We start from the raw sequence: 27211 nt of genomic DNA on the forward strand, positions 1-27211 counted from the left end.
AGGCCTAGTGGAAGGAGGGACCGCAGACAGGCTTCGAAGGCCTAACACAATAAAATGGGCTGGCTGTAGGCACTTTATAATTGTTTCCAGGGGTACACGGGCAGCAGTGGTCTGGTCAGTGGAGGCCTAGTGGAAGGAGGGACCGCAGACAGGCTTCGAAGGCCTAACACAATAAAATGGGCTGGCTGTAGGCACTTTATAATTGTTTCCAGGGGTACACGGGCAGCAGTGGTCTGGTCAGTGGAGGCCTAGTGGAAGGAGGGACCGCAGACAGGCTTCGAAGGCCTAACACAATAAAATGGGCTGGCTGTAGGCACTTTATAATTGTTTCCAGGGGTACACGGGCAGCAGTGGTCTGGTCAGTGGAGGCCTAGTGGAAGGAGGGACCGCAGACAGGCTTCGAAGGCCTAACACAATAAAATGGGCTGGCTGTAGGCACTTTATAATTGTTTCCAGGGGTACACGGGCAGCAGTGGTCTGGTCAGTGGAGGCCTAGTGGAAGGAGGGACCGCAGACAGGCTTCGAAGGCCTAACACAATAAAATGGGCTGGCTGTAGGCACTTTATAATTGTTTCCAGGGGTACACGGGCAGCAGTGGTCTGGTCAACGGAGGCCGATTGTAATGAGTGTCTGCCAGTTAGTAGTCAAAAACAACAATTAAATGTGAATGTCCCGCATTAAAACAAAACAAAAACACTAAAGGGTGCAATCATTAGGTTCAGGGGTGGGATCCTCTGCGTTGTTTCAGACCTACTAATTTAGCGCAAAGTATTTACTGTGGTAAATAGAGGACACTGCCCCTGACTATGTTAAGTACCATCATACATGTCAACACAATGGTATTGTCAGTGGCAGGTATGGAAGGATGTCAGCGCATAGACTAAACATTGGTGGAAGTGTGAGAGATAACTGTGGAAGTGGTAGAGCAATGTTTGACCTGGGGGTGGGTGAACTCTCTTGTGGCCGGCGGTACAGGCCCAGGGCCCCTCATGTTACAACAGTGTGTCTGACGTTGGGTGCGCACCCCCACCGCCAGAGACACTTTATTGTACTATGAGGGACCCAGTAGCAATGCCGTCGACCAAAAGCAAGCACACCCACCTCTTCAGACAAACAGCAGTCTCACGGGTGCTTGCGCCAAGTCGCGATACCACGGCCCCGTGTGGGGAGTTTGGCCATTTAGGGAGGTGTAAACATGTCGTATGCTGGACAATCAGCTGCAGAAAATTAGACATTAGAAAAGTAATTCACAGTAGTCCACAGGCAAGAGCTTTTCATAGGAAAGCTAGGTGTCAGCCGGGCAAGGTGGGGCAAAAGATTTCGAAATCCAGTTGTGGTTCATTTTAATGAATGTTAGATCGTCAACATTTTGGGTAGCCAGACGAGTCCTTTTTTCGGTTAATATTGAACCTGCAGCACTGAATACTCTTTCTGATAGGACACTTGCTGCCGGGCAAGCAAGCTCCTGCAATGCATATTCTGCCAATTCTGGCCAGGTGTCTAATTTTGATGCCCAGTAATCAAATGGGAATGACGGTTGAGGGATAACATCGATAAGGGATGAAAAATAGTTAGTAACCATACTGGACAAATGTTGTCGCCTGTCACTTTCAATTGATGCAGCAGTACCTGTCCTGTCTGCGGTCATAGCAAAATCACTCCACAACCTGGTCAGAAAACCCCTCTGTCCAACGCCACTTCTGATGTGTGCACCCCTAACACTCCTAGTCTGCTGCCCCCTGGAGCTCGTGTGAGAACGATCACGTGCGCTGTGTGCTGGGAATGCCTGAAGCAAACGGTCAACAAGAGTTGATTGTTTGGTTGCTAATATTAGTTCCAAGTTCTCATGTGGCATAATATTTTGCAATTTGCCTTTATAGCGTGGATCGAGGAGGCAGGCCAACCAGTAATCGTCATCGTTCATCATTTTCGTAATGCGTGTGTCCCTTTTTAGGATACGTAAGGCATAATCCGCCATGTGGGCCAAAGTTCCAGTTGTCAAATCTCCGGTTGTGATTGGTTGAGGGGCAGTTTCAGGCAAATCTACGTCACATGTGTCCCTCAAAAAACCAGAACCCGGCCTTGCCACGCAACCAATTTCCAGTGCCCCCGGGAAAGCTTCCGCATTAAAAATATACTCATCCCCATCATCCTCCTCGTCCTCCACCTCCTCTTCGCCCGCTACCTCGTCCTGTACACTGCCCTAACCAGACAATGGCTGACTGTCATCAAGGCTTTCCTCTTCCTCTGGTGCAGACGCCTGATCCTTTATGTGCGTCAAACTTTGCATCAGCAGACGCATTAGGGGGATGCTCATGCTTATTATGGCGTTGTCTGCACTAACCAGCCGTGTGCATTCCTCAAAACACTGAAGGACTTGACACATGTCTTGTATCTTCGACCACTGCACACCTGACAACTCCATGTCTGCCATCCTACTGCCTGCCCGTGTATGTGTATCCTCCCACAAAATCATAACAGCCCGCCTCTGTTGGCACAGTCTCTGAAGCATGTGCAGTGTTGAGTTCCACCTTGTTGCAACGTCTATGATTAGGCGATGCTGGGGAAGGTTCAAAGACCGCTGATAGGTCTGCATACGGCTGTAGTGTACAGGCGAACGTCGGATATGTGAGCAAAGTCCACGCACTTTGAGGAGCAGGTCGGAGAACCCAGGATAAGTTTTCAATAAGCACTGCACCACCAGGTTTAAGGTGTGAGCCAGGCAAGGAATGTGTTTCAGTTGGGAAAGGGAGATGGCAGCCATGAAATTCCTTCCGTTATCACTCACTACCTTGCCTGCCTCAAGATCTACTGTGCCCAGCCACGACTGCGTTTCTTGTTGCAAGAACTCGGACAGAACTTCCGCGGTGTGTCTGTTGTCGCCCAAACACTTCATAGCCAATACAGCCTGCTGACGCTTGCCAGTAGCTGGCCCATAATGGGACAACTGGTGTGCAACAGTGTCATCTGCTGATGGAGTGGTTGGCCGACTGCGGTCTGTGGAAGAGCTGTAGCTTCTGCAGGAGGACGAGGAGGAGGAGGAGGAGGGGGTGCGAACGCCTACAGCCAACTGTTTCCTAGACCGTGGGCTAGGCACAACTGTCCCGAAATTGATGTCCCCTGTGGACCCTGCATCCACCACATTCACCCAGTGTGCCGTGATGGACACATAACGTCCCTGGCCATGCCTACTGGTCCATGCATCTGTAGTCAGGTGCACCTTTGTACTCACAGATTGCCTGAGTGCATGGACGATGCGCTGTTTAACATGCTGGTGCAGGGCTGGGATGGCTTTTCTGGAAAAAAAGTGTCGACTGGGTAGCTCGTATCGTGGTTCAGCGTACTCCATCAGGGCTTTGAAAGCTTCGCTTTCAACTAACCGGTAGGGCATCATCTCTAACGAGATTAGTCTAGCTATGTGGGCGTTAAAACCCTGTGTACGCGGATGCGAGGATAAGTACTTCCTTTTTCTAACCAGAGTCTCATGTAGGGTGAGCTGGACTGGAGAGCTGGAGATCGTGGAACTTTCTGGTGTGTCGGTGTACATGGCAGACTGAGAGACGGTTGGAGACGGTATTGTTTCCGCCGGTGCCCTAGATGCAATATTTCCTCCTACAAAACTGGTGATTCCCTGACCCTGACTGCTTTTGGCTGGCAAAGAAACCTGCACAGATACTGCCGGTGGTGCGGAAAATGGTGGCCTTACAGTGACGGAAGGGATGTTGCGTTGATGACTAGCTTCATTGGCCGAGGGTGCTACAACCTTAAGGGACGTTTGGTAGTTAGTCCAGGCTTGAAAATGCATGGTGGTTAAGTGTCTATGCATGCAACTAGTATTTAGACTTTTCAGATTCTGACCTCTGCTTAAGCTAGTTGAACATTTTTGACAGATGACTTTGCGCTGATCAATTGGATGTTGTTTAAAAAAATGCCAGACTGCACTCTTCCTAGCATCGGATCCCTTTTCAGGGATTGCAGACTGAGCTTTAACCGGATGGCCACGCTGTCCTCCAACAGGTTTTGGCTTTGACACGCGTTTTGGGCCAGATACGGGCCCGGCAGATGGAACCTGTTGCGATGTTGATGCCTGCTGTGGCCCCTCCTCCACCTCCGCTTCTGAACTACTGCCGCCTGCACCCTGTTCCCCCAATGGCTGCCAATCGGGGTCAACAACAGGGTCATCTATTACCTCCTCTTCGAGCTCGTGTGCAACTTCGTCTGTGTCACTGTGTCGGTCGGTGGTATAGCGTTCGTGGCGGGGCAACATAGTCTCATCAGGGTCTGATTGTGGATCAGTACCCTGAGAGGGCAATGTGGTGGTCTGAGTCAAAGGAGCAGCATAGTACTCTGGCTGTGGCTGTGCATCAGTGCACTCCATGTCAGAATCTACTTGTAATGGGCATGGCCTGTTAAGTGTTTCACTTTCTAAGCCAGGGACGGTATGTGTAAAGAGCTCCATGGAGTAACCCGTTGTGTCGCCTGCTGCATCCTTCTCTCTTGTTGTAGTTTTTGCTGAAGAGGACAAGGAAGCGACTTGTCCCTGACCGTGAACATCCACAAGCGACGCGCTGCTTTTACATTTACCAGTTTCAGAAGAGGAGGCAAAAGAGCTAGAGGCTGAGTCTGCAATGTAAGCCAAAACTTGCTGTTGCTGCTCCGCCTTTAAAAGCGGTTTTCGTACTCCCAGAAAAGAGAGCGTTCGAGGCCTTGTGTAGCCAGACGACGAAACTGGCTCCACAGCTCCAGACTTAGGTGGAATATTTTTATCCCCACGACCACCTGATGCTCCACTACCACTACCATCATTACCAGCTGACAATGAACGCCCACGACGACCTCTTGCACCAGACTTCCTCATTGTTTTAAAATCTTAACCAAAGTAACTTTATTTGTTGCTGTCAAACAACTTACACGGTGAGCTATAACTTCAGTATGATTTCAATATCCCTTAACAGGTTGGTGAGACCACAAGGAAAATCAGGCACAATGTTACACACTCTGTTTTCTGTGGCACCAAATCACAGAGATGCCACACACGCAGGACTGTCACTCAAGCACAAATGTCAATATTAATCTCCCACTGTTTTATTTTTTTTTTCTTTTTCAGGGAGACTTTAGAAACAAAATAATAAAAAATAAATAGGCTTTCTATGGCCCACTGAGTGAGAGATGGCACACACAGGAGTCAGGAGTGGCACACAAGCAGAAAGGGCAATATTAATCCCCCACTGATTGATGTAGTGATTTTTTTTCAGGTAGATTTTAGAACCCAAATCAAGCAAAAAAATTAATATGCTTTCTATGGCCCGCTGAGTGAGAGATGGCACACACAGGAGTCAGGAGTGTATATATATATAAGCTAGCTGGGTACAAATCCAAGAGAATAATAATAATATATAGCGATTGGATAAAACGTAACCTTTATTAGGTCTATATGTTAAAATGAATAAATACCAATAAACAAGGAAAAAAGAAAAAAGGGAGGGGAAACCCTAGTGCCAATGTGACCCTACCCAACACAGATGGGGAAAACAAACCAACAAACAGAAAATTCACAACAAAAAATTATTGCTGACAGAGCCAATACAGCTAGCCCCAGGTATGAACAACTATTGTATGGTTGTAATGATAACCTGTGTTATACTAGCTGAATGTATATATAAGGCTTTGCATAATCAAAGGAGTGTATCCTGATGTATGATACACCTGTTCCACGATGTACTAATCAGAAAAAACTTAGTTCCAAAGGTTAATTAGTCACCCTATAATTCTCCTGTTTTGGCCTTACAACCACATCATTTGTGTTAAACCATAGAGCAATGTTTGCTATTCAAACCATAATTGAAACTAAGTACATACTGGATGTGTGTAAATATGTACAATCGGTACCATATGCAATCAGTGCCATATACAGCTGTCAGTATATATTGTAGCATATAAGAGGCATATAACCAAAAACTACCTAGAACCATTATTGTACCCAAACAAAATCGGGACCCTGCAGCCCCATGACCAATTCATGAGCATCCCCCTAGTGTATACTGGTATGGTTCCGGTGTTAATAAAAGAAACAACCTATACAAGGTCAGGCACCATCATGTGCCAATTTTTGAGACAACTTCATGGAATGGTCTCACCCGAATGTTGGAGAGAATCCTCCTGTCTCTCAACGGGTAAGAATGCCTCTGCTGCGGATAGCGTCTCCCGACGCGTTTCGTCCGTTATGGACTCATCAGGGGAGTATAATAAGCTGTGGCTGCCGCTTAGTAAGTTTCCCCGCTTCTGTGATTTAAGAAACTTCAGGCACGGAGGCGCGTCCATGCGGCTCCGCCTCTGGCGTGTGACGCGCCTCTCATGCTTTACATGGTACTTCCGGTATAACGGAGCACTCGTGCGGACCACATAGCGCCGGGTACCATGGAGATGAGACGCTAAGCGCTCATATCCACGCCCCAGTGCCGCCCGGAACAATGTCATTAATGCCCCGTATCATGATTATTTAGTGTAAGGCCCATCAAGGACCTATCACGCAATGTGCAGGTACATTCATGTCTGTGCCCCAATGTATAAATTGGACAGAGACAATACGCCACACATGCCGAATGGACAATTTTTCAATACTGTCACATCCGCCCAATGATATGGTCAGGTATTTTTCAGGCTATAAATGTCACACGTGGTTCAGAAGTTCGCAGAGACCCGATGCTGTCCATAACGAGAATACTGTATATGGGCATATAACAAGACCAATTAATATTAGAGAGCCCCAAACTCAAAAATGACACTAAACCAATGTAATTACTCAATAGATGTCTCAGCAACCTTGGTACTCGCAAATAAAAGAAATGGTAGGAAGAAGGAGAGAGAAACCAGTATGCTGATACGAGGGAGGAAAGGGGATTCAAACCAGTGGCCAGAATGTGTTCACACGTGGGGGACACCACCGACATTAAGGTTTCGTACTGAAAGAAATGAAGGAAGGCGCCCTATTGTGCCCTTTCAGTGTTCCTACATCTCCTGCACCCTGCCTATCGCGGAGGTTGGCACCCTAGGAGACCCTGCGCAGATGGCGCCCCCACTCAACGTGGACTATCCCTACCTATCTGTCCCTATTGTCCCTATTTAGGACAGCCAGGGGAGAAAAGGTGTATTCAGGCATGATGTATAATATGTATCTATCAAATCCTGATCAACAAAATAATAGGTGGGTGAGTATATGTACCTGGATAATATTAGGGATAACTGCTCGCCTGCCTGTCGCGGGGGTTGGTGTTATGGTTCTCAATGGCAAGAGAACATAGCCCAGCAAACATAAGAACTAGCTCTTGGAAGGATGGAAACTAAACTGACCATGAACTAAACCTGCCGCACAACTAACAGTAGCCGGGTAGCGTAGCCTGCGTTTTATCCCTAGACGCCCAGCGCCGGCCGGAGGACTAACTAATCCTGGCAGAGGAAAATATAGTCCTGGCTCACCTCTAGAGAAATTTCCCCGAAAGGCAGACAGAGGCCCCCACAAATATTGGCGGTGATTTTAGATGAAATGACAAACGTAGTATGAAAATAGGTTTAGCAAAATTGAGGTCCGCTTACTAGATAGCAGGAAGACAGAAAGGGCACTTTCATGGTCAGCTGAAAACCCTATCAAAATACCATCCTGAAATTACTTTAAGACTCTAGTATTAACTCATAACATCAGAGTGGCAATTTCAGATCACAAGAGCTTTCCAGACACAGAAACGAAACTACAGCTGTGAACTGGAACAAAATGCAAAAACAAACAAGGACTAAGTCCAACTTAGCTGGGAGTTGTCTAGCAGCAGGAACATGCACAGAAAGGCTTCTGATTACAATGTTGACCGGCATGGAAGTGACAGAGGAGCAAGGCTAAATAGCGACTCCCACATCCTGATGGAAACAGGTGAACAGAGAGGATGATGCACACCAGTGCAATTCCACCAGTGGCCACCGGGGGAGCCCAAAATCCAATTTCACAACAGTACCCCCCCCCTCAAGGAGGGGGCACCGAACCCTCACCAGAACCACCAGGGCGATCAGGATGAGCCCTATGAAAGGCACGGACCAAATCGGAGGCATGAACATCAGAGGCAGTCACCCAAGAATTATCCTCCTGACCGTATCCCTTCCATTTGACCAGATACTGGAGTTTCCGTCTGGAAACACGGGAGTCCAAGATTTTTTCCACAACGTACTCCAACTCGCCCTCAACCAACACCGGAGCAGGAGGCTCAACGGAAGGCACAACCGGTACCTCATACCTGCGCAATAATGACCGATGAAAAACATTATGAATAGAAAAAGATGCAGGGAGGTCCAAACGGAAGGACACAGGGTTAAGAATCTCCAATATCTTGTACGGGCCGATGAACCGAGGCTTAAACTTGGGAGAAGAAACCCTCATAGGGACAAAACGAGAAGACAACCACACCAAGTCCCCAACACAAAGCCGAGGACCAACCCGACGCCGGCGGTTGGCAAAAAGCTGAGTCTTCTCCTGGGACAACTTCAAATTGTCCACTACCTGCCCCCAAATCTGATGCAACCTCTCCACCACAGCATCCACTCCAGGACAATCCGAAGATTCCACCTGACCAGAAGAAAATCGAGGATGAAACCCCGAATTACAGAAAAAGGGAGACACCAAGGTGGCAGAACTGGCCCGATTATTGAGGGCAAACTCCGCTAAAGGCAAAAAAGCAACCCAATCATCCTGATCTGCAGACACAAAACACCTCAAATATGTCTCCAAGGTCTGATTCGTCCGCTCGGTCTGGCCATTAGTCTGAGGATGGAAAGCAGACGAGAAAGACAAATCTATGCCCATCCTAGCACAGAATGCTCGCCAAAATCTAGACACGAATTGGGTACCTCTGTCAGAAACGATATTCTCCGGAATACCATGCAAACGGACCACATTTTGAAAAAACAGAGGAACCAACTCGGAAGAAGAAGGCAACTTAGGCAGGGGAACCAAATGGACCATCTTAGAGAAACGATCACACACCACCCAGATGACAGACATCTTCTGAGAAACAGGAAGATCCGAAATAAAATCCATCGAGATGTGCGTCCAGGGCCTCTTCGGGATAGGCAAGGGCAACAACAATCCACTAGCCCGAGAACAACAAGGCTTGGCCCGAGCACAAACGTCACAAGACTGCACGAAGCCTCGCACATCTCGAGACAGGGAAGGCCACCAGAAGGACCTTGCCACCAAATCCCTGGTACCAAAGATTCCAGGATGACCTGCCAACGCAGAAGAATGAACCTCAGAAATGACTTTACTGGTCCAATCATCAGGAACAAACAGTCTACCAGGTGGGCAACGATCAGGTCTATCCGCCTGAAACTCCTGCAAGGCCCGCCGCAGGTCTGGAGAAACGGCAGACAATATCACTCCATCCTTAAGGATACCTGTAGGTTCAGAATTACCAGGGGAGTCAGGCTCAAAACTCCTAGAAAGGGCATCCGCCTTAACATTCTTAGAACCCGGCAGGTAGGACACCACAAAATTAAACCGAGAGAAAAACAACGACCAGCGCGCCTGTCTAGGATTCAGGCGTCTGGCGGACTCAAGATAAATTAGATTTTTGTGGTCAGTCAATACCACCACCTGATGTCTAGCCCCCTCAAGCCAATGACGCCACTCCTCAAAAGCCCACTTCATGGCCAAAAGCTCCCGATTCCCAACATCATAATTCCGCTCGGCGGGCGAAAATTTACGCGAGAAAAAAGCACAAGGTCTCATCACGGAGCAATCGGAACTTCTCTGCGACAAAACCGCCCCAGCTCCGATTTCAGAAGCGTCGACCTCAACCTGAAAAGGAAGAGCAACATCAGGCTGACGCAACACAGGGGCGGAAGAAAAGCGGCGCTTAAGCTCCCGAAAGGCCTCCACAGCAGCAGGGGACCAATCAGCAACATCAGCACCCTTCTTAGTCAAATCAGTCAATGGTTTAACAACATCAGAAAAACCAGCAATAAATCGACGATAAAAGTTAGCAAAGCCCAAAAATTTCTGAAGACTCTTAAGAGAAGAGGGTTGCGTCCAATCACAAATAGCCTGAACCTTGACAGGATCCATCTCGATGGAAGAGGGGGAAAAAATATATCCCAAAAAGGAAATCTTTTGAACCCCAAAAACGCACTTAGAACCCTTCACACACAAGGAATTAGACCGCAAAACCTGAAAAACCCTCCTGACCTGCTGGACATGAGAGTCCCAGTCATCCGAAAAAATCAAAATGTCATCCAGACACACAATCATAAATTTATCCAAATAATCACGGAAAATGTCATGCATAAAGGACTGAAAGACTGAAGGGGCATTTGAAAGACCAAAAGGCATCACCAAATACTCAAAGTGGCCCTCGGGCGTATTAAATGCGGTTTTCCACTCATCCCCCTGCTTAATTCGCACCAAATTATACGCCCCACGAAGATCTATCTTAGAGAACCACTTGGCCCCCTTTATGCGAGCAAACAAATCAGTCAGCAGTGGCAACGGATATTGATATTTAACCGTGATTTTATTCAAGAGCCGATAATCAATGCACGGCCTCAAAGAGCCATCTTTCTTAGCCACAAAGAAAAAACCGGCTCCTAAGGGAGATGACGAAGGACGAATATGTCCCTTTTCCAAGGACTCCTTTATATATTCTCGCATAGCAGCATGTTCAGGCACAGACAGATTAAATAAACGACCCTTAGGGTATTTACTACCCGGAATTAAATCTATGGCACAATCGCACTCCCGGTGCGGAGGTAATGAACCAAGCTTAGGTTCTTCAAAAACGTCACGATATTCAGTCAAGAATTCAGGAATCTCAGAGGGAATAGATGATGAAATGGAAACCACAGGTACGTCCCCATGCGTCCCCTTACATCCCCAGCTTAACACAGACATAGCTTTCCAGTCAAGGACTGGGTTATGAGATTGCAGCCATGGCAATCCAAGCACCAACACATCATGTAGGTTATACAGCACAAGAAAGCGAATAATCTCCTGGTGATCCGGATTAATCCGCATAGTTACTTGTGTCCAGTATTGTGGTTTATTGCTAGCCAATGGGGTGGAGTCAATCCCCTTCAGGGGTATAGGAGTTTCAAGAGGCTCCAAATCATACCCACAGCGTTTGGCAAAGGACCAATCCATAAGACTCAAAGCGGCGCCAGAGTCGACATAGGCATCCGCGGTAATAGATGATAAAGAACAAATCAGGGTCACAGATAGAATAAACTTAGACTGTAAAGTGCCAATTGAAACAGACTTATCAAGCTTCTTAGTACGCTTAGAGCATGCTGATATAACATGAGTTGAATCACCGCAATAGAAGCACAACCCATTTTTTCGTCTAAAATTCTGCCGTTCACTTCTGGACAGAATTCTATCACATTGCATATTCTCTGGCGTCTTCTCAGTAGACACCGCCAAATGGTGCACAGGTTTGCGCTCCCGCAGACGCCTATCGATCTGGATAGCCATTGTCATGGACTCATTCAGACCCGCAGGCACAGGGAACCCCACCATAACATCCTTAATGGCATCAGAGAGACCCTCTCTGAAATTCGCCGCCAGGGCGCACTCATTCCACTGAGTAAGCACAGACCATTTACGAAATTTCTGGCAGTATATTTCAGCTTCGTCTTGCCCCTGAGATAGGGACATCAAGGCCTTTTCCGCCTGAAGTTCTAACTGAGGTTCCTCATAAAGCAACCCCAAGGCCAGAAAAAACGCATCCACATTGAGCAACGCAGGATCCCCTGGAGCCAATGCAAAAGCCCAATCCTGAGGGTCGCCCCGGAGCAAAGAAATCACAATCCTGACCTGCTGAGCAGGATCTCCAGCAGAGCGAGATTTCAGGGACAAAAACAACTTGCAATTATTTTTGAAATTTTGAAAGCAAGATCTATTCCCCGAGAAAAATTCAGGCAAAGGAATTCTAGGTTCAGATATAGGAACATGAACAACAAAATCTTGTAAGTTTTGAACTTTCGTGGTGAGATTATTCAAACCTGCAGCTAAACTCTGAATATCCATTTTAAACAGGTGAACACAGAGCCATTCCAGGATTAGAAGGAGAGAGAGAGAGAAAGGCTGCAATATAGGCAGACTTGCAAGAGATTCAATTACAAGCACACTCAGAACTGAGAAAAAAAAAAAAAAAAAATCTTCAGCAGACTTCTCTTTTCTCTCCTTTTTCTGTCAATTAATTTAACCCTTTTGGGCCGGTCAAACTGTTATGGTTCTCAATGGCAAGAGAACATAGCCCAGCAAACATAAGAACTAGCTCTTGGAAGGATGGAAACTAAACTGACCATGAACTAAACCTGCCGCACAACTAACAGTAGCCGGGTAGCGTAGCCTGCGTTTTATCCCTAGACGCCCAGCGCCGGCCGGAGGACTAACTAATCCTGGCAGAGGAAAATATAGTCCTGGCTCACCTCTAGAGAAATTTCCCCGAAAGGCAGACAGAGGCCCCCACAAATATTGGCGGTGATTTTAGATGAAATGACAAACGTAGTATGAAAATAGGTTTAGCAAAATTGAGGTCCGCTTACTAGATAGCAGGAAGACAGAAAGGGCACTTTCATGGTCAGCTGAAAACCCTATCAAAATACCATCCTGAAATTACTTTAAGACTCTAGTATTAACTCATAACATCAGAGTGGCAATTTCAGATCACAAGAGCTTTCCAGACACAGAAACGAAACTACAGCTGTGAACTGGAACAAAATGCAAAAACAAACAAGGACTAAGTCCAACTTAGCTGGGAGTTGTCTAGCAGCAGGAACATGCACAGAAAGGCTTCTGATTACAATGTTGACCGGCATGGAAGTGACAGAGGAGCAAGGCTAAATAGCGACTCCCACATCCTGATGGAAACAGGTGAACAGAGAGGATGATGCACACCAGTGCAATTCCACCAGTGGCCACCGGGGGAGCCCAAAATCCAATTTCACAACAGGTTGGCACCCTTGAACCTTACGCCTTGGCGCCCCCACTCCTCGACGGCTCTCCCTCCCTATTAGTCCCTGAGGCCTAATCAAAGGCATGTTGTAGTGTATCAGGCGGGGAGAAGTCTATAAAAAACAGCTATAGGGCTGTAGTTCATTCAGTCCCATTGGTTGGACCGTTTTTAAATAAAAAATCCATCTGCTTTCTTTTTGAAGAATTAACTTGTCCCAGTCGCCTCCTCTGATGGGCGGTAAAACTTTGTCTATGCCCACAAAACTTATCTTTTTAGGGTCACCATTATGGAACACATTCATATGAGTTGCCACAGGGGTCTCTCTCTTTTTGGCAATATCTCGAAGGTGCTCGCCCACCCTTTTCTGAAACTCTCTTTTGGTTTTTCCCACATACTCAATGCCACATTCGCATTTGGCTTTGTAAATGACACCCTTTGTATGGCAATTAATAAAATGTCGAATAAAATAAGACATGCCCGTTACATTACTTGAAAATTTTTTTGTAATCTGGATGGAAGGACACACCTTACAATTACCACATCTAAAACAGCCTTTGGTGTGGTCCAAATGTGAGTTCAAACTACTTGTCGGATCATAGTGGCTGTGAACCAACCTGTCACCCAGGGATCTCCCTTTACTGTAGGTGATTTGTGGATAAGGGGCAACATGTGCCTTGATGTCTTGATCCATCAGAAGAATTGGCCAATGTTTTTGGACAATGTCTCTGATGTCATTTGCTCCATTACAATACCTTGTGATCAAACGAATGGTAGTATCAGTTTCTGATTTAGGTTTAGATGTCAATAAATCTTTTCTTTCTTTCCTGATGGTATCCTTGTAAACCTTTCTCAATACCCCTTCTGGATATCCCCTGTCCAGAAACCTGGTGCGAAGGTCATTGGCCTGCTCATGGAAAGAGCTCTGATCAGAGCAATTTCTACGAATTCGTAGATACTGGCCTTTAGGAATACCCCTCTTCAGTGGTACCGGATGATTACTCTCCCACCGAAGAAGGGAATTCGTGGCCGTGTCTTTTCTATGAGTTTTGGTGAGAATTGCTCCGTTGCTACCTCTCTCTATACAAATGTCCAAAAACGCCAACTTAGTTGGACTCGCCTCATGTGTAAAGTGGAGGCCAATATTGTTCTCATTCAAGCCTTCTACAAAAGTATCGAATTCCCCAATGTCACCTTTCCAGATAACTAGCACATCATCGATGTACCTTAGCCATAATATTATCCTTTCATCAGGACCAGAGGTACATTCTCCAAAGACCGTTGTTTCCTCCCACCAGCCCAGGAGCAGATTTGCATACGAAGGTGCACATGGGCTACCCATCGCGGTGCCCCTGAGCTGGTGGAAGTACTTACGGTCAAATAAAAACACATTTTTTGTAAGACAAAACTCCAAAACCTCCAATACAAATTTGTTGTGTCTATCATATTGTATACCCCTAGTGCTGAGGTAATGATTCACAGCCAGCAGACCTTTATTATGTGGGATAGAGGAATATAACACTTCCACGTCTATGCTAGCTATTATCATGTCATCCTCTAAAAAAATCCCATCTAATTTACTTAAGAGGTCGGTGGTGTCCCGCACGTAAGAGCCCAAGGCATATACAAAAGGCTTGAGAATTTTGTCTACATATATCCCTAGCCTCTCCGTGAGACTGTTGTTACCTGAAACTATGGGTCTCCCTTTGAGGGGGGTTACCCCTTTGTGAATTTTCGGGAGACAGTAGAAGGTGGGGGTGACTGGGTTTTTTGGTATGAGAAAATCTCTCTCCTCCTTCCCCACCACACCGTCCCTAAACCCTCTCTCAATGATGGCAGTCAATTCAGATAGAAAAGGACCCATAGGATTGTAGCCCAGAACCCTGTATTCGTCCTTCCTGTCCAGTAGTGAAAGGCACATTGCACGGTAATCATTGGTGTTCATGATTACCACATTACCCCCTTTGTCGGAGGGTTTTATTGTGATGTTATGATCTTTTTCAAGTCTACAAAGACATGCCATTTCACCCTTAGACAGGTTAAATCGACCTCTTCTTTTATTTTCGGGCAATTTCATAATATCCTCAGTGACTAGGTTAAGGAAAATGTCAATAGATCCAAGATCACCCATTGGAGGGGGCATCCTGGTACTTTTATTTCTTAAATCCGTGAAGGGGCCAGTACCATCCTGATTAGGGATGGGGTCACTCAAATGAAATAACAGTTGTACGTCTGGGAGCAGTTCATCCGAAATGCCCTGTTCAGGGCATTTTCTCCTATCTTCTTTGAGAAAGAACTTTTTCCATTTCAGTCGTCTCACAAATAGATTAACGTCTTTAATTACCTCGAAAATATCCATGTCCGAGGTGGGGACAAATGACAGGCCTTTACTTAATAGACACATTTCCTCAGTATCCAGAGGTCTAGATGATAAATTAATGACCCGTAGGTTTATGTCGGGGGATTGGTGCGACTCCTGAGAGGGTAGCTGAGTTCTAAAAAACTATTTTTTGGGGGGGATCTTTTATTACTGCCTCGCCCCTAGCTGTTACCTCTACCTCTCCCTCTCCCCTTACCCCTCTGTCCACTTGGTCGTGTATCGCAATCAGAAAACTCGGCCTCCGAGGAGGAGATATCCGTCTCTACTCTCCGGGTAAATCTAGTTGTGGAGAAGGAGTATGCTCTATTTTCTTTAAAGTCTTGAAGGTCTCTAATAAAAAACTTATGTTTTTTGTCTTTGAGGTGGTATTGAAACCTTTCCAACGTATTATGCAATAATAATTCCTTTTTTGAAAACTCCGATTCTGAGGAAAAATTTTTTGTGGTTTCTATTTGTTCCTTTAATAAATCGTTCAGACCAGTTAGATTTTGTTTTTCTTCTTCTAACAATAATTTCATTAGTCTCAATGAGCTTTCAGTCGCCTCCTTCTCCCATTTAACAAGTAAAGCCGGATTCTTGTAGCGATACCCGGGTGCCAGTGTAATTCTGAGGTGTCGAGGAACAATTCCAGACCTAATGTAGTTGTCTAAGCTCTGTACCTCCCACCAGGACGCTATTTGATCTTTATAGGTCTTTGTCAATTCTTTGAATGCTCCATTAAATGAAGGGACATATTTCTTCTGCGTATAGGTTTTATCAGAGAACACATCTGAAGCCTCTGCAAACCACTGATTTGTGTCAATGCCTGTAGTCAGAAAACCTGCCATATCACTCAAATAATATAAGCTAGCTGGGTACAAATCCAAGAGAATAATAATAATATATAGCGATTGGATAAAACGTAACCTTTATTAGGTCTATATGTTAAAATGAATAAATACCAATAAACAAGGAAAAAAGAAAAAAGGGAGGGGAAACCCTAGTGCCAATGTGACCCTACCCAACACAGATGGGGAAAACAAACCAACAAACAGAAAATTCACAACAAAAAATTATTGCTGACAGAGCCAATACAGCTAGCCCCAGGTATGAACAACTATTGTATGGTTGTAATGATAACCTGTGTTATACTAGCTGAATGTATATATAAGGCTTTGCATAATCAAAGGAGTGTATCCTGATGTATGATACACCTGTTCCACGATGTACTAATCAGAAAAAACTTAGTTCCAAAGGTTAATTAGTCACCCTATAATTCTCCTGTTTTGGCCTTACAACCACATCATTTGTGTTAAACCATAGAGCAATGTTTGCTATTCAAACCATAATTGAAACTAAGTACATACTGGATGTGTGTAAATATGTACAATCGGTACCATATGCAATCAGTGCCATATACAGCTGTCAGTATATATTGTAGCATATAAGAGGCATATAACCAAAAACTACCTAGAACCATTATTGTACCCAAACAAAATCGGGACCCTGCAGCCCCATGACCAATTCATGAGCATCCCCCTAGTGTATACTGGTATGGTTCCGGTGTTAATAAAAGAAACAACCTATACAAGGTCAGGCACCATCATGTGCCAATTTTTGAGACAACTTCATGGAATGGTCTCACCCGAATGTTGGAGAGAATCCTCCTGTCTCTCAACGGGTAAGAATGCCTCTGCTGCGGATAGCGTCTCCCGACGCGTTTCGTCCGTTATGGACTCATCAGGGGAGTATAATAAGCTGTGGCTGCCGCTTAGTAAGTTTCCCCGCTTCTGTGATTTAAGAAACTTCAGGCACGGAGGCGCGTCCATGCGGCTCCGCCTCTGGCGTGTGACGCGCCTCTCATGCTTCACATGGTACTTCCGGTATAACGGAGCACTCGTGCGGACCACATAGCGCCGGGTACCATGGAGATGAGACGCTAAGCGCTCATATCCACGCCCCAGTGCCGCCCGGAACAATGTCATTAATGCCCCGTATCATGATTATTTAGTGTAAGGCCCATCAAGGACCTATCACGCAATGTGCAGGTACATTCATGTCTGTGCCCCAATGTATAAATTGGACAGAGACAATACGCCACACATGCCGAATGGACAATTTTTCAATACTGTCACATCCGCCCAATGATATGGTCAGGTATTTTTCAGGCTATAAATGTCACACGTGGTTCAGAAGTTCGCAGAGACCCGATGCTGTCCATAACGAGAATACTGTATATGGGCATATAACAAGACCAATTAATATTAGAGAGCCCCAAACTCAAAAATGACACTAAACCAATGTAATTACTCAATAGATGTCTCAGCAACCTTGGTACTCGCAAATAAAAGAAATGGTAGGAAGAAGGAGAGAGAAACCAGTATGCTGATACGAGGGAGGAAAGGGGATTCAAACCAGTGGCCAGAATGTGTTCACACGTGGGGGACACCACCGACATTAAGGTTTCGTACTGAAAGAAATGAAGGAAGGCGCCCTATTGTGCCCTTTCAGTGTTCCTACATCTCCTGCGCCCTGCCTATCGCGGAGGTTGGCACCCTAGGAGACCCTGCGCAGATGGCGCCCCCACTCAACGTGGACTATCCCTACCTATCTGTCCCTATTGTCCCTATTTAGGACAGCCAGGGGAGAAAAGGTGTATTCAGGCATGATGTATAATATGTATCTATCAAATCCTGATCAACAAAATAATAGGTGGGTGAGTATATGTACCTGGATAATATTAGGGATAACTGCTCGCCTGCCTGTCGCGGCAGTTGGTGTTATGGTTCTCAATGGCAAGAGAACATAGCCCAGCAAACATAAGAACTAGCTCTTGGAAGGATGGAAACTAAACTGACCATGAACTAAACCTGCCGCACAACTAACAGTAGCCGGGTAGCGTAGCCTGCGTTTTATCCCTAGACGCCCAGCGCCGGCCGGAGGACTAACTAATCCTGGCAGAGGAAAATATAGTCCTGGCTCACCTCTAGAGAAATTTCCCCGAAAGGCAGACAGAGGCCCCCACAAATATTGGCGGTGATTTTAGATGAAATGACAAACGTAGTATGAAAATAGGTTTAGCAAAATTGAGGTCCGCTTACTAGATAGCAGGAAGACAGAAAGGGCACTTTCATGGTCAGCTGAAAACCCTATCAAAATACCATCCTGAAATTACTTTAAGACTCTAGTATTAACTCATAACATCAGAGTGGCAATTTCAGATCACAAGAGCTTTCCAGACACAGAAACGAAACTACAGCTGTGAACTGGAACAAAATGCAAAAACAAACAAGGACTAAGTCCAACTTAGCTGGGAGTTGTCTAGCAGCAGGAACATGCACAGAAAGGCTTCTGATTACAATGTTGACCGGCATGGAAGTGACAGAGGAGCAAGGCTAAATAGCGACTCCCACATCCTGATGGAAACAGGTGAACAGAGAGGATGATGCACACCAGTGCAATTCCACCAGTGGCCACCGGGGGAGCCCAAAATCCAATTTCACAACAGTACCCCCCCCTCAAGGAGGGGGCACCGAACCCTCACCAGAACCACCAGGGCGATCAGGATGAGCCCTATGAAAGGCACGGACCAAATCGGAGGCATGAACATCAGAGGCAGTCACCCAAGAATTATCCTCCTGACCGTATCCCTTCCATTTGACCAGATACTGGAGTTTCCGTCTGGAAACACGGGAGTCCAAGATTTTTTCCACAACGTACTCCAACTCGCCCTCAACCAACACCGGAGCAGGAGGCTCAACGGAAGGCACAACCGGTACCTCATACCTGCGCAATAATGACCGATGAAAAACATTATGAATAGAAAAAGATGCAGGGAGGTCCAAACGGAAGGACACAGGGTTAAGAATCTCCAATATCTTGTACGGGCCGATGAACCGAGGCTTAAACTTGGGAGAAGAAACCCTCATAGGGACAAAACGAGAAGACAACCACACCAAGTCCCCAACACAAAGCCGAGGACCAACCCGACGCCGGCGGTTGGCAAAAAGCTGAGTCTTCTCCTGGGACAACTTCAAATTGTCCACTACCTGCCCCCAAATCTGATGCAACCTCTCCACCACAGCATCCACTCCAGGACAATCCGAAGATTCCACCTGACCAGAAGAAAATCGAGGATGAAACCCCGAATTACAGAAAAAGGGAGACACCAAGGTGGCAGAACTGGCCCGATTATTGAGGGCAAACTCCGCTAAAGGCAAAAAAGCAACCCAATCATCCTGATCTGCAGACACAAAACACCTCAAATATGTCTCCAAGGTCTGATTCGTCCGCTCGGTCTGGCCATTAGTCTGAGGATGGAAAGCAGACGAGAAAGACAAATCTATGCCCATCCTAGCACAGAATGCTCGCCAAAATCTAGACACGAATTGGGTACCTCTGTCAGAAACGATATTCTCCGGAATACCATGCAAACGGACCACATTTTGAAAAAACAGAGGAACCAACTCGGAAGAAGAAGGCAACTTAGGCAGGGGAACCAAATGGACCATCTTAGAGAAACGATCACACACCACCCAGATGACAGACATCTTCTGAGAAACAGGAAGATCCGAAATAAAATCCATCGAGATGTGCGTCCAGGGCCTCTTCGGGATAGGCAAGGGCAACAACAATCCACTAGCCCGAGAACAACAAGGCTTGGCCCGAGCACAAACGTCACAAGACTGCACGAAGCCTCGCACATCTCGAGACAGGGAAGGCCACCAGAAGGACCTTGCCACCAAATCCCTGGTACCAAAGATTCCAGGATGACCTGCCAACGCAGAAGAATGAACCTCAGAAATGACTTTACTGGTCCAATCATCAGGAACAAACAGTCTACCAGGTGGGCAACGATCAGGTCTATCCGCCTGAAACTCCTGCAAGGCCCGCCGCAGGTCTGGAGAAACGGCAGACAATATCACTCCATCCTTAAGGATACCTGTAGGTTCAGAATTACCAGGGGAGTCAGGCTCAAAACTCCTAGAAAGGGCATCCGCCTTAACATTCTTAGAACCCGGCAGGTAGGACACCACAAAATTAAACCGAGAGAAAAACAACGACCAGCGCGCCTGTCTAGGATTCAGGCGTCTGGCGGACTCAAGATAAATTAGATTTTTGTGGTCAGTCAATACCACCACCTGATGTCTAGCCCCCTCAAGCCAATGACGCCACTCCTCAAAAGCCCACTTCATGGCCAAAAGCTCCCGATTCCCAACATCATAATTCCGCTCGGCGGGCGAAAATTTACGCGAGAAAAAAGCACAAGGTCTCATCACGGAGCAATCGGAACTTCTCTGCGACAAAACCGCCCCAGCTCCGATTTCAGAAGCGTCGACCTCAACCTGAAAAGGAAGAGCAACATCAGGCTGACGCAACACAGGGGCGGAAGAAAAGCGGCGCTTAAGCTCCCGAAAGGCCTCCACAGCAGCAGGGGACCAATCAGCAACATCAGCACCCTTCTTAGTCAAATCAGTCAATGGTTTAACAACATCAGAAAAACCAGCAATAAATCGACGATAAAAGTTAGCAAAGCCCAAAAATTTCTGAAGACTCTTAAGAGAAGAGGGTTGCGTCCAATCACAAATAGCCTGAACCTTGACAGGATCCATCTCGATGGAAGAGGGGGAAAAAATATATCCCAAAAAGGAAATCTTTTGAACCCCAAAAACGCACTTAGAACCCTTCACACACAAGGAATTAGACCGCAAAACCTGAAAAACCCTCCTGACCTGCTGGACATGAGAGTCCCAGTCATCCGAAAAAATCAAAATATCATCCAGATACACAATCATAAATTTATCCAAATAATCACGGAAAATGTCATGCATAAAGGACTGAAAGACTGAAGGGGCATTTGAAAGACCAAAAGGCATCACCAAATACTCAAAGTGGCCCTCGGGCGTATTAAATGCGGTTTTCCACTCATCCCCCTGCTTAATTCGCACCAAATTATACGCCCCACGAAGATCTATCTTAGAGAACCACTTGGCCCCCTTTATGCGAGCAAACAAATCAGTCAGCAGTGGCAACGGATTTTGATATTTAACCGTGATTTTATTCAAGAGCCGATAATCAATGCATGGCCTCAAAGAGCCATCTTTCTTAGCCACAAAGAAAAAACCGGCTCCTAAGGGAGATGACGAAGGACGAATATGTCCCTTTTCCAAGGACTCCTTTATATATTCTCGCATAGCAGCATGTTCAGGCACAGACAGATTAAATAAACGACCCTTAGGGTATTTACTACCCGGAATTAAATCTATGGCACAATCGCACTCCCGGTGCGGAGGTAATGAACCAAGCTTAGGTTCTTCAAAAACGTCACGATATTCAGTCAAGAATTCAGGAATCTCAGAGGGAATAGATGATGAAATGGAAACCACAGGTACGTCCCCATGCGTCCCCTTACATCCCCAGCTTAACACAGACATAGCTTTCCAGTCAAGGACTGGGTTATGAGATTGCAGCCATGGCAATCCAAGCACCAACACATCATGTAGGTTATACAGCACAAGAAAGCGAATAATCTCCTGGTGATCCGGATTAATCCGCATAGTTACTTGTGTCCAGTATTGTGGTTTATTGCTAGCCAATGGGGTGGAGTCAATCCCCTTCAGGGGTATAGGAGTTTCAAGAGGCTCCAAATCATACCCACAGCGTTTGGCAAAGGACCAATCCATAAGACTCAAAGCGGCGCCAGAGTCGACATAGGCATCCGCGGTAATAGATGATAAAGAACAAATCAGGGTCACAGATAGAATAAACTTAGACTGTAAAGTGCCAATTGAAACAGACTTATCAAGCTTCTTAGTACGCTTAGAGCATGCTGATATAACATGAGTTGAATCACCGCAATAGAAGCACAACCCATTTTTTCGTCTAAAATTCTGCCGTTCACTTCTGGACAGAATTCTATCACATTGCATATTCTCTGGCGTCTTCTCAGTAGACACCGCCAAATGGTGCACAGGTTTGCGCTCCCGCAGACGCCTATCGATCTGGATAGCCATTGTCATGGACTCATTCAGACCCGCAGGCACAGGGAACCCCACCATAACATCCTTAATGGCATCAGAGAGACCCTCTCTGAAATTCGCCGCCAGGGCGCACTCATTCCACTGAGTAAGCACAGACCATTTACGAAATTTCTGGCAGTATATTTCAGCTTCGTCTTGCCCCTGAGATAGGGACATCAAGGCCTTTTCCGCCTGAAGTTCTAACTGAGGTTCCTCATAAAGCAACCCCAAGGCCAGAAAAAACGCATCCACATTGAGCAACGCAGGATCCCCTGGAGCCAATGCAAAAGCCCAATCCTGAGGGTCGCCCCGGAGCAAAGAAATCACAATCCTGACCTGCTGAGCAGGATCTCCAGCAGAGCGAGATTTCAGGGACAAAAACAACTTGCAATTATTTTTGAAATTTTGAAAGCAAGATCTATTCCCCGAGAAAAATTCAGGCAAAGGAATTCTAGGTTCAGATATAGGAACATGAACAACAAAATCTTGTAAGTTTTGAACTTTCGTGGTGAGATTATTCAAACCTGTAGCTAAACTCTGAATATCCATTTTAAACAGGTGAACACAGAGCCATTCCAGGATTAGAAGGAGAGAGAGAGAGAAAGGCTGCAATATAGGCAGACTTGCAAGAGATTCAATTACAAGCACACTCAGAACTGAGAAAAAAAAAAAAAAAATCTTCAGCAGACTTCTCTTTTCTCTCCTTTTTCTGTCAATTAATTTAACCCTTTTGGGCCGGTCAAACTGTTATGGTTCTCAATGGCAAGAGAACATAGCCCAGCAAACATAAGAACTAGCTCTTGGAAGGATGGAAACTAAACTGACCATGAACTAAACCTGCCGCACAACTAACAGTAGCCGGGTAGCGTAGCCTGCGTTTTATCCCTAGACGCCCAGCGCCGGCCGGAGGACTAACTAATCCTGGCAGAGGAAAATATAGTCCTGGCTCACCTCTAGAGAAATTTCCCCGAAAGGCAGACAGAGGCCCCCACAAATATTGGCGGTGATTTTAGATGAAATGACAAACGTAGTATGAAAATAGGTTTAGCAAAATTGAGGTCCGCTTACTAGATAGCAGGAAGACAGAAAGGGCACTTTCATGGTCAGCTGAAAACCCTATCAAAATACCATCCTGAAATTACTTTAAGACTCTAGTATTAACTCATAACATCAGAGTGGCAATTTCAGATCACAAGAGCTTTCCAGACACAGAAACGAAACTACAGCTGTGAACTGGAACAAAATGCAAAAACAAACAAGGACTAAGTCCAACTTAGCTGGGAGTTGTCTAGCAGCAGGAACATGCACAGAAAGGCTTCTGATTACAATGTTGACCGGCATGGAAGTGACAGAGGAGCAAGGCTAAATAGCGACTCCCACATCCTGATGGAAACAGGTGAACAGAGAGGATGATGCACACCAGTGCAATTCCACCAGTGGCCACCGGGGGAGCCCAAAATCCAATTTCACAACAGGTTGGCACCCTTGAACCTTACGCCTTGGCGCCCCCACTCCTCGACGGCTCTCCCTCCCTATTAGTCCCTGAGGCCTAATCAAAGGCATGTTGTAGTGTATCAGGCGGGGAGAAGTCTATAAAAAACAGCTATAGGGCTGTAGTTCATTCAGTCCCATTGGTTGGACCGTTTTTAAATAAAAAATCCATCTGCTTTCTTTTTGAAGAATTAACTTGTCCCAGTCGCCTCCTCTGATGGGCGGTAAAACTTTGTCTATGCCCACAAAACTTATCTTTTTAGGGTCACCATTATGGAACACATTCATATGAGTTGCCACAGGGGTCTCTCTCTTTTTGGCAATATCTCGAAGGTGCTCGCCCACCCTTTTCTGAAACTCTCTTTTGGTTTTTCCCACATACTCAATGCCACATTCGCATTTGGCTTTGTAAATGACACCCTTTGTACGGCAATTAATAAAATGTCGAATAAAATAAGACATGCCCGTTACATTACTTGAAAATTTTTTTGTAATCTGGATGGAAGGACACACCTTACAATTACCACATCTAAAACAGCCTTTGGTGTGGTCCAAATGTGAGTTCAAACTACTTGTCGGATCATAGTGGCTGTGAACCAACCTGTCACCCAGGGATCTCCCTTTACTGTAGGTGATTTGTGGATAAGGGGCAACATGTGCCTTGATGTCTTGATCCATCAGAAGAATTGGCCAATGTTTTTGGACAATGTCTCTGATGTCATTTGCTCCATTACAATACCTTGTGATCAAACGAATGGTAGTATCAGTTTCTGATTTAGGTTTAGATGTCAATAAATCTTTTCTTTCTTTCCTGATGGTATCCTTGTAAGCCTTTCTCAATACCCCTTCTGGATATCCCCTGTCCAGAAACCTGGTGCGAAGGTCATTGGCCTGCTCATGGAAAGAGCTCTGATCAGAGCAATTTCTACGAATTCGTAGATACTGGCCTTTAGGAATACCCCTCTTCAGTGGTACCGGATGATTACTCTCCCACCGAAGAAGGGAATTCGTGGCCGTGTCTTTTCTATGAGTTTTGGTGAGAATTGCTCCGTTGCTACCTCTCTCTATACAAATGTCCAAAAACGCCAACTTAGTTGGACTCGCCTCATGTGTAAAGTGGAGGCCAATATTGTTCTCATTCAAGCCTTCTACAAAAGTATCGAATTCCCCAATGTCACCTTTCCAGATAACTAGCACATCATCGATGTACCTTAGCCATAATATTATCCTTTCATCAGGACCAGAGGTACATTCTCCAAAGACCGTTGTTTCCTCCCACCAGCCCAGGAGCAGATTTGCATACGAAGGTGCACATGGGCTACCCATCGCAGTGCCCCTGAGCTGGTGGAAGTACTTACGGTCAAATAAAAACACATTTTTTGTAAGACAAAACTCCAAAACCTCCAATACAAATTTGTTGTGTCTATCATATTGTATACCCCTAGTGCTGAGGTAATGATTCACAGCCAGCAGACCTTTATTATGTGGGATAGAGGAATATAACACTTCCACGTCTATGCTAGCTATTATCATGTCATCCTCTAAAAAAATCCCATCTAATTTACTTAAGAGGTCGGTGGTGTCCCGCACGTAAGAGCCCAAGGCATATACAAAAGGCTTGAGAATTTTGTCTACATATATCCCTAGCCTCTCCGTGAGACTGTTGTTACCTGAAACTATGGGTCTCCCTTTGAGGGGGGTTACCCCTTTGTGAATTTTCGGGAGACAGTAGAAGGTGGGGGTGACTGGGTTTTTTGGTATGAGAAAATCTCTCTCCTCCTTCCCCACCACACCGTCCCTAAACCCTCTCTCAATGATGGCAGTCAATTCAGATAGAAAAGGACCCATAGGATTGTAGCCCAGAACCCTGTATTCGTCCATCCTGTCCAGTAGTGAAAGGCACATTGCACGGTAATCATTGGTGTTCATGATTACCACATTACCCCCTTTGTCGGAGGGTTTTATTGTGATGTTATGATCTTTTTCAAGTCTACAAAGACATGCCATTTCACCCTTAGACAGGTTAAATCGACCTCTTCTTTTATTTTCGGGCAATTTCATAATATCCTCAGTGACTAGGTTAAGGAAAATGTCAATAGATCCAAGATCACCCATTGGAGGGGGCATCCTGGTACTTTTATTTCTTAAATCCGTGAAGGGGCCAGTACCATCCTGATTAGGGATGGGGTCACTCAAATGAAATAACAGTTGTACGTCTGGGAGCAGTTCATCCGAAATGCCCAGTTCAGGGCATTTTCTCCTATCTTCTTTGAGAAAGAACTTTTTCCATTTCAGTCGTCTCACAAATAGATTAACGTCTTTAATTACCTCGAAAATATCCATGTCCGAGGTGGGGACAAATGACAGGCCTTTACTTAATAGACACATTTCCTCAGTATCCAGAGGTCTAGATGATAAATTAATGACCCGTAGGTTTATGTCGGGGGATTGGTGCGACTCCTGAGAGGGTAGCTGAGTTCTAAAAAACTATTTTTTGGGGGGGATCTTTTATTACTGCCTCGCCCCCAGCTGTTACCTCTACCTCTCCCTCTCCCCTTACCCCTCTGTCCACTTGGTCGTGTATCGCAATCAGAAAACTCGGCCTCCGAGGAGGAGATATCCGTCTCTACTCTCCGGGTAAATCTAGTTGTGGAGAAGGAGTATGCTCTATTTTCTTTAAAGTCTTGAAGGTCTCTAATAAAAAACTTATGTTTTTTGTCTTTGAGGTGGTATTGAAACCTTTCCAACGTATTATGCAATAATAATTCCTTTTTTGAAAACTCCGATTCTGAGGAAAAATTTTTTGTGGTTTCTATTTGTTCCTTTAATAAATCGTTCAGACCAGTTAGATTTTGTTTTTCTTCTTCTAACAATAATTTCATTAGTCTCAATGAGCTTTCAGTCGCCTCCTTCTCCCATTTAACAAGTAAAGCCGGATTCTTGTAGCGATACCCGGGTGCCAGTGTAATTCTGAGGTGTCGAGGAACAATTCCAGACCTAATGTAGTTGTCTAAGCTCTGTACCTCCCACCAGGACGCTATTTGATCTTTATAGGTCTTTGTCAATTCTTTGAATGCTCCATTAAATGAAGGGACATATTTCTTCTGCGTATAGGTTTTATCAGAGAACACATCTGAAGCCTCTGCAAACCACTGATTTGTGTCAATGCCTGTAGTCAGAAAACCTGCCATATCACTCAAATAATATAAGCTAGCTGGGTACAAATCCAAGAGAATAATAATAATATATAGCGATTGGATAAAACGTAACCTTTATTAGGTCTATATGTTAAAATGAATAAATACCAATAAACAAGGAAAAAAGAAAAAAGGGAGGGGAAACCCTAGTGCCAA

The sequence above is a fragment of the Ranitomeya variabilis genome, chromosome 4 (genome assembly GCF_051348905.1).
Source record: "Ranitomeya variabilis isolate aRanVar5 chromosome 4, aRanVar5.hap1, whole genome shotgun sequence".
Lineage (NCBI taxonomy): Eukaryota > Metazoa > Chordata > Amphibia > Anura > Dendrobatidae > Ranitomeya > Ranitomeya variabilis.